General features: G+C 29.9%; 1 long non-coding RNA gene across 1 annotated transcript in view; it reads left to right on the top strand.

The window, feature by feature from the left end:
• The window catches only part of LOC117120557, an 8,791-nt gene extending 2,224 nt beyond the window's left edge, over window positions 1–6,567 (top strand). Inside the window, exons 3-5 of the long non-coding RNA XR_004447380.1 lie at window positions 1,340–1,752; window positions 3,422–3,485; window positions 4,452–6,567. This is a non-coding gene — a long non-coding RNA (uncharacterized LOC117120557). The remainder of the gene's footprint in view (window positions 1–1,339; window positions 1,753–3,421; window positions 3,486–4,451) is intronic.
• Window positions 6,568–7,470: the final 903 nt, after the last annotated feature.

Raw genomic sequence — 7,470 nt, 5'->3', positions numbered from 1 at the left:
TCACCATTTACCTATGTACTGTATATATTGAAATGTTATTGTGAATAAACTTTAGTTGTTGTTCTCCTGTAATACTGCTTTATTGTATCTATTACTTGTTATCCGTCGTTGCGTGTCTTGCTTCCAAGCATGGCTACTCATAATCTAACAATGATATATATCTTTACAGGTTTGTGCAACATATCTGTAATTCTAACCCTAAACAAAAATGAAATTTTAAGACCAACAAAAAATGCACCAGATTCTAACCCTACTAAACCTACTTTGTAATTTAATTCTATAAATATTGTCTAACTGAAAGAACCCAAGATTTAAAATTCAATGGAATGTTTAGTAGAATAAAAAAATAAAAATTGTCTGTGTTTTATGTAGTGACAGTGGCTACATAAAATTCCTTATTTTCCTAAATTTTACACTGTTTAGAATGACCTCTAATTTTTTAACAAGTGAACAACAATGCAGGAATGAATTTATAAGAAACCTTAACTGCTGTAGGTAATAGTCCAGAAGCTCCAACCAACCTGCCTGCCTTATACCTATAATTATTTTTTTGTCACCTATATATATAAGCTTGTTACCCACGCAATTTCTGGTTTGCCAGTACCGTAAACTGATATGAAACTTAAGTAACTTTTATAGCCAAATTATACTATTTTATGCAAACTTTTGGGGGTATGTATGAGTATGTAATATTCTTATAACATCTGGTAAACTGTACAAATATCAATGTATTTGACACCAAAAGTTTTTTCTCAACATGTTTAAAAAAAATCATCATCAGTTAGGTATCAGTTGTGCAAAGGTCAAAGGTCAAGTGAAAAACAAATATTTATATAAATGATTATTCCAGAAATTATATGGTTAAACATAACCTAACCTCCAACAAAGTACATCATATTTTTTTTTTATCATTTTCTGGTTCAGCTGGACACCCTAAGTGACATTTACAAAATAGGACAAAATTGGAGCACCTGTATACATACAGTATTTAAAAAACACATTAATTTTGCCATTGACATCATGTTATAACCTAGCAACTACTAGTCCAAGAGAGTTGAATTTATAGTTAAGTTGTTCAGCCTACCTTTATTCAAAATGAACTTAATTTAAAATTTTGTCGAAAAATGACCAAAATTTAGGTTATTGACACATGATCACTCAAACGTGACATCATTGTATCTCCATAATTTCGTGACAAGTAGGTTACTCTGGTCCTGGTTCATACGGCCCGCTATGGACTGATGATTGCGTAGTCTGGCTGCACAAGACATGACATGATCATTAGTGGAGAAGCAAAGGTCACTAAGTGATAATTAATTTCTTGACTTGTATTTTTCAGGGAACAGTTTACTGCAAACAATTCAAAAGATAAAAAAAAATAAAACCGAAAAAATAAAACTCAAAAACAAAAGAAGAAGCCAAGAAAGTAAAGCCAAAATCCTCAGATATAACCTTTCAACTTGGATGGTTGCATTATGACACCAAAAGGAGAGAGTATATTCAAGTACGATCTATCAAAGGAAGTGGGTCCCCTACTCTCCGGCAGGGAAGGCAGTCTTCCAAAAAAGACATACTTTTGGTGGCAAAAGATACTTTTTTCCCCATGGCAACTCTAAACTAGGATTACTGAAAAACATGACCACACATTTGGCCGATTTCAGGGCGAAAGCAATAACCGATTAGGATTGGACCCTTGAAAGTGTAGCTGATGCAGGTGTTAAAATAAGGTTGTACCTATGTACCAAGTTAAAGGTAAGAAACATAGCTGTTAGTCCTGATGACATGAGGACGATCCCATCTACCATGTTGACCAATGCACATATGCTTTGACCAATACATTTATTTAATTTATTCTTATTTCATAAACAAAGTACATTTTAAATTTTAATTAAAAATGTCTGTACACACAAAAAAACTCCAACAGTATTCTCACAATTTATACTAGTTGCCGGTCTATAAACTTAAATAATGCACTTAATTAATGTATTTTTACAACTAAGAAGTCTTTGCCAATAAAATATAATAGACTTCCTTAGGTTTCCCATAAAGAATAATAAACCATAATTATGGCTTACAAACATGGCTGATGTACTATTGTGACATGGTAGTTTAAGATTTAAACACAATGCATTGTTGTAGCAAACATGCAATATGTTTATGGCAAATAAAAATATTATTAGCTTATCATTCCCTCCCTCCTTTTTTGAACATTTTGAGGAGTAAATTGGGATTTTTTTTCATAAAAAGCCGATTTGTGGCAATATCCAGAAACTACTCAGTCATTGGTTTTGTCATTGAATTTTTCAAATGTGTTCTAGCTTGTTTAACAAGTAAAAAGAAGTAAAAAAGTCTCCCATTAAAAAAGAAAAGATAATAAGTTAATGTTTTCTATCTGCCCTTAATGTTCACTTATTACAGCTAGACCATAATGCATCATAATACATATTTAAGCAGTAACACAATTAACTTGAATTTTACCAAATCAGAACATTGTATACTTATCAGAATACTGTATAATTAATGGTCAATATTGTTGCATAATATCTGAATTTTTCACTGATCATTATTTACAATGTGTCCCAAGATATTTAAATTCATTAGAAATTAAAGTTTATTATTACATAAAAATACTTTATGTAGGTTTACCAGTAATGCTGCTGCTCTTTATGAGAGAATAACATGCGCACAGATTTCGTTGGCAAATATTGACACCCCTACACCCCACCTCCCCGTAACACTCTGTAACACTTTGTCAAACCCCCTCTAAGTGTTATGTAACTCTAGAACCCCCTCCCCCTTCCGAACATCAACAATTTTAATAAAATCAGATGAACAACATTAAGTATCAGGATAAATGTCCTCCACTACAAATTTGTCCTACACTACAAATTTGTAGGATGTTTTGTAATTTTTTTATATGAAAATATTTATTTTTGAATATTTAATATTTCTTCTCTTCCCATTAAAATTAATTTTGTTATGTAACACTTAAAGCAACAACCCCACCCCTATGTCACACACTGTAACATTTTCCACTATACCCCCCACCCCCTCTGCGTTACATAATACTTGAATGACCCCCAAACCGTGCAACCCAAAGAGAGGGGAAGAGGGATAGAGGCGATGGGCAATATCACCTATCATCAGCATAACTAAGATTGTTGATCTTAACCTCAGATATACAGCCATATTTAGATAGGTTCAATTTAACAGTATTTAACTCAGAAAAGTTTAAAACGTTATATAACCTTAACAATGGATACCTCTTTTATCACTTCACAAAATATTCCAATTTAAACCCATTTTTTTTTTGTGCTATCCTTCAGAATTGTTGAAGAAATAATTTTTAATACATGAATATGCAACCGTGTTTAAGTAATTAATCATAAATATTTTTATTATTGCAAATAATACATTACAGGAGGTTGAAACCTATGAAATTAGTGATACCGACAGCAGCGACTTACCAGATCCTGGCTTATCTGGTAATTATTTTTTCTTGCTTTTAATGTCTGGTCTGTTATGTTTTTTTAAATGTATAAAAAGTGAATTCCCTGTAATTTGTACAGTTTAAAATATTTAATTTAAGGAAACTGTGTCTTTCTTTTGTGGTTTGCTCTTTACAGTATTTTGTATCTTCTTTTGATTTTATGCAATTATGCTGTTTCAAATTTTTTAAAGGTATTTGGCTGTCTCAGGCATGGAGTTTCAATTTAATTCAACTTTATACATCATCATCATCATTAACTCGACACAGTACAAACAAACAATACAATAAAATAATAAAATAACGGAAAACGAAATGATAATAGGACCTGAAAGAAACCCCAAGGTGCTTATAAATTTGAGGCTCTTACTATTCAAATGCATAGATATACATTTTACCTATAAAATTATTTATAAAAATAAAAACAATAGCACCTAATAAATAAATAAGTACAATATAATTGAAATAAATAAAAGATAACAATAAAAATTGGACAATTTAAAGTAAATTTGTCCAATGACCAGAAAATTATAATTTATGTATACAGTATTGCATACTCCTACAGTACAATGTACAGTACAAATAAGCCTTGCCGGGACAATCTATTGTAAGTTCCCAACAGGGGCAGAAATGCATACTGTAATAATGTTAAAACGTAAAAACAATAATGATGATAATAATAATATGTACAGTAAAATAAATTGGGAACTAATAATGATTTAAATATAAATATTGAAAAAAAATTATACTATAATAACCAAAAGTAAAGGATGCTTAGTCACAACTAAGTAATGACTCTTTTTAGTTATTCTTAAAAGTGGTATGTGACTTGAATGGTTTAAGAGATCCTGCAGGTCATTCCATATTTAGGGGGTAAGGGCAACACATATTGCATTCAGACTAGTAAATTTTAGTTTCCATGTCTGGAGTTTGGCTGAACATAATAGAATGATTTCGTTTCGAGCTTTTGTAGATACCTCAGCTCAAGATTTTTTTTAAATCAGGTAAAGCAACAGAATATGAAACATTATCATCAGACGAAACTGCTACCAGTATTTCATTCCTTCCTGGAGGAACCCCCACAGTATGTATATTATATTTATTGATCTTTGGAACTGAGTATCAAAAGCAGCCAAACTTATGTCTGTCCCAGGAATTTTTTTTTCTTTACTTTGTCAGAAATTTGCTTTCCCGAATTCTGAAAAGTATTAAGGTAATATAAATAATAAACTACTGCTCCATTCATTTAAAAATATGATGAAAGTGCAATTTATATATGCTGTATATAACACCAGAAACATGTTATCCATAAAGTGCAAATTCATTAGAAGTACACAAAAGTATGTATAATAATATGGTTCAAATTATGACTGGCATTGATCACTAAAATTATTATCATTAGAAGATTTATACGGTATCTTCAAAATAACTATTTATGTTCATATGTAGAAAAAATAAAGCACAGGTCACTGTCACTGACAACACAAATTATTGCTCCCAGAGAAATTGGTGTATAGATCTACGGAGTAACGTATAATGTAGCCTAATTAATAGTGCTACTGTAGTAGGCCTACTTAGAACTACAGACGCATAAATTTTATGTGTACATCTCAACTGAATTAAATGGGAAAAAAATACATTCTTATTGAAATTTTCAAAAAGGAGGGCTAGCATTTCATTTAATGATAATAGTAATAATTAATGAAATTAATAATAACAATAATAATAACAACAAAAACAACAACCAACATCAATAATTTTATAATGTTAATAATAATGATAAATAATGATTTATAATAAACATAAAACATCATACGTTTTAAAAGACACTCTTTTAAGGTCAAATGATAGTTGTTTATATTATGTCTTTTTAATTTAGTACCAGTACCAATTTATTATGCTATTTTCTTTCCATTCATACAGGTTCTTTTGAAGAAATTTCCTCAAGGAACATGTGAAATATGTTGTGATCGCCAAAAAACAGTTTGTTTGTGCCATGTGGCCATACTATTTGTCTGCCATGTAGCACGTACATTGAAGAAAGCCCAACCAAAGAATGCCCATTCTGCAATCAATTCATTAGTGCAGTGAACGGTTTTTACTAAAAGTACCTGTATTAGTCTATGCTGTTGAATGATTTTTTTTTGAGTTTTTAATGTTTTATTCAAATAACTTTTTTTTAAACCACATTTATAACTAAATTATCTGTTTAAGTCTTCATTATTTTGAACAAAAAAAATTAAAATTACACAGTGGCGCTTAGTTGTCTTGCAAGTCAGATTAAACTCTCTTCTGACTTTGTCCTGGACAAAATATGTGAACATCGCAAACAATTTAAGCTAAAATTATTTGTAATGTGCCTTTTTCTCTTTACAAACCATATAGTGCAAAATTATTGTGCTTTCCTATATTGCTTTTAGAATTATTGCAATCATTAAATGGTTATGAACAAAATAATGTTTATTTTCATGAACTAAAGCTAATTTTAAAAACAACTGTGCTTTCATGTCTACCTACAACTTTATTTACGATTTTAAATGATGGGTTTTAAAAAGTATGTGTAAATAATTTGACTACATAATAAACTAACAATAAAGACACCTCATAATATTTTATATATTTGAACAAGATTTATGAACAACAATTTTTATTGCATGACGATTTAACTGAGATTTATTGTTATCAAATATACCAAAAAACCTTTCCATTTGTATGTGAGACAATTTGATTTTGTTGCAGACATTATGGATTAAAAAAAAGGAAAAAATAAAATAAAACAAAGAATAAAACAGGTTTTTTTTTAAAATGTTAAAATTTTTATACGTATAAACATGTTATTAAATAGTTTACAAAACGTTTTAATTTCTCCTTTGAGTTGTGTTCATATTTTAAGTGAAAAAAGCCATTTAATATGAGCCAACAAATTTTGCAGTAGCTGAAAAAAAATATGTTTGTATTTATTAGTTAACTCAAGGAAAACATGTTATATTACCAAGAGAATGCCTTGAGTGTATTGCTGTTAAGTGAGATTGAGGAAGATTTATACTCTGGTGACATTAAAAATAATACAAGAGGAAATTGAACTAAAGTTTGAAAGTTTCAATTTTTTTTTATCAGATTAGCACTAACAATTGGATATTCAGTCAATCACAAAATCCTATTAGAAAATCCTAATTAGGTGTAAAACATAAAACAGTTATTGTGAGGAAATTAATACCGCCGGTAATGCAAGGTAACCGATATGTTTCTAGATTTTCTGTGGTGTAATATTTTCTTTGTGTTAAATCTTTGTGAATAATACAAAGTAATAACGGGTGTAGGTTGCTATATTTTAGGCCTATATCCGCATACGTTCACTTGTTACATTAAGATGAGATATAACGAAAATTACAATAAGATGCGTCCAGTCATCGCATATATCACCGAGTAACCATGTTACAAAATTAATGTTGACCGACGAACGAAATAAAAGAAAGTGAGAAATTGCATTTTTCCATCCAAATAGGATAAAAAGCCTTAATTAAATAAATTTAAAAATGCAATTCAACGTAATTGAATGAAATCTGATTTAAATCTGACATTTAAAAATCATGACCACTATAGGTAAGCAAAGTACTACCCGCCGTAGTCAAGCAGTTGGCAGTAGCAACGATGTAAATAAGTCAGCTATTCATAAGGAATATATAACAACAAACTGGTTTTTCCCAAAGATGATATTATATTTCTGTGTAGTCGAAAAAGCTAACGTATCAGACGAAGAAATGTGTTTGGCTTATTCCGTCCAAAGAATTCAATACAACTACGGTTTACTTAAGAGATCGCAGACTAGATTGATACTTACAAGTGGCCTGATTATTATAAGAGCGAATAACATTACGATTTTTTTAACCGAAAAAAACAAAAACAAAACAAAAAAACCCAAAAAATAATAAAAACAAAGACAAAAAAAAAAAGAAAAAACAACCCCCCCCCCCCAAAAAAAA

Source organism: Anneissia japonica, unplaced genomic scaffold (assembly GCF_011630105.1).
Source record: "Anneissia japonica isolate Jap-2015-1 unplaced genomic scaffold, ASM1163010v1 scaffold287955_len215512_cov160, whole genome shotgun sequence".
NCBI lineage: Eukaryota > Metazoa > Echinodermata > Crinoidea > Comatulida > Comatulidae > Anneissia > Anneissia japonica.
Note: the sequence above shows the minus strand (reverse complement) of the source record. Positions and strands in the feature narration are given on the sequence as shown.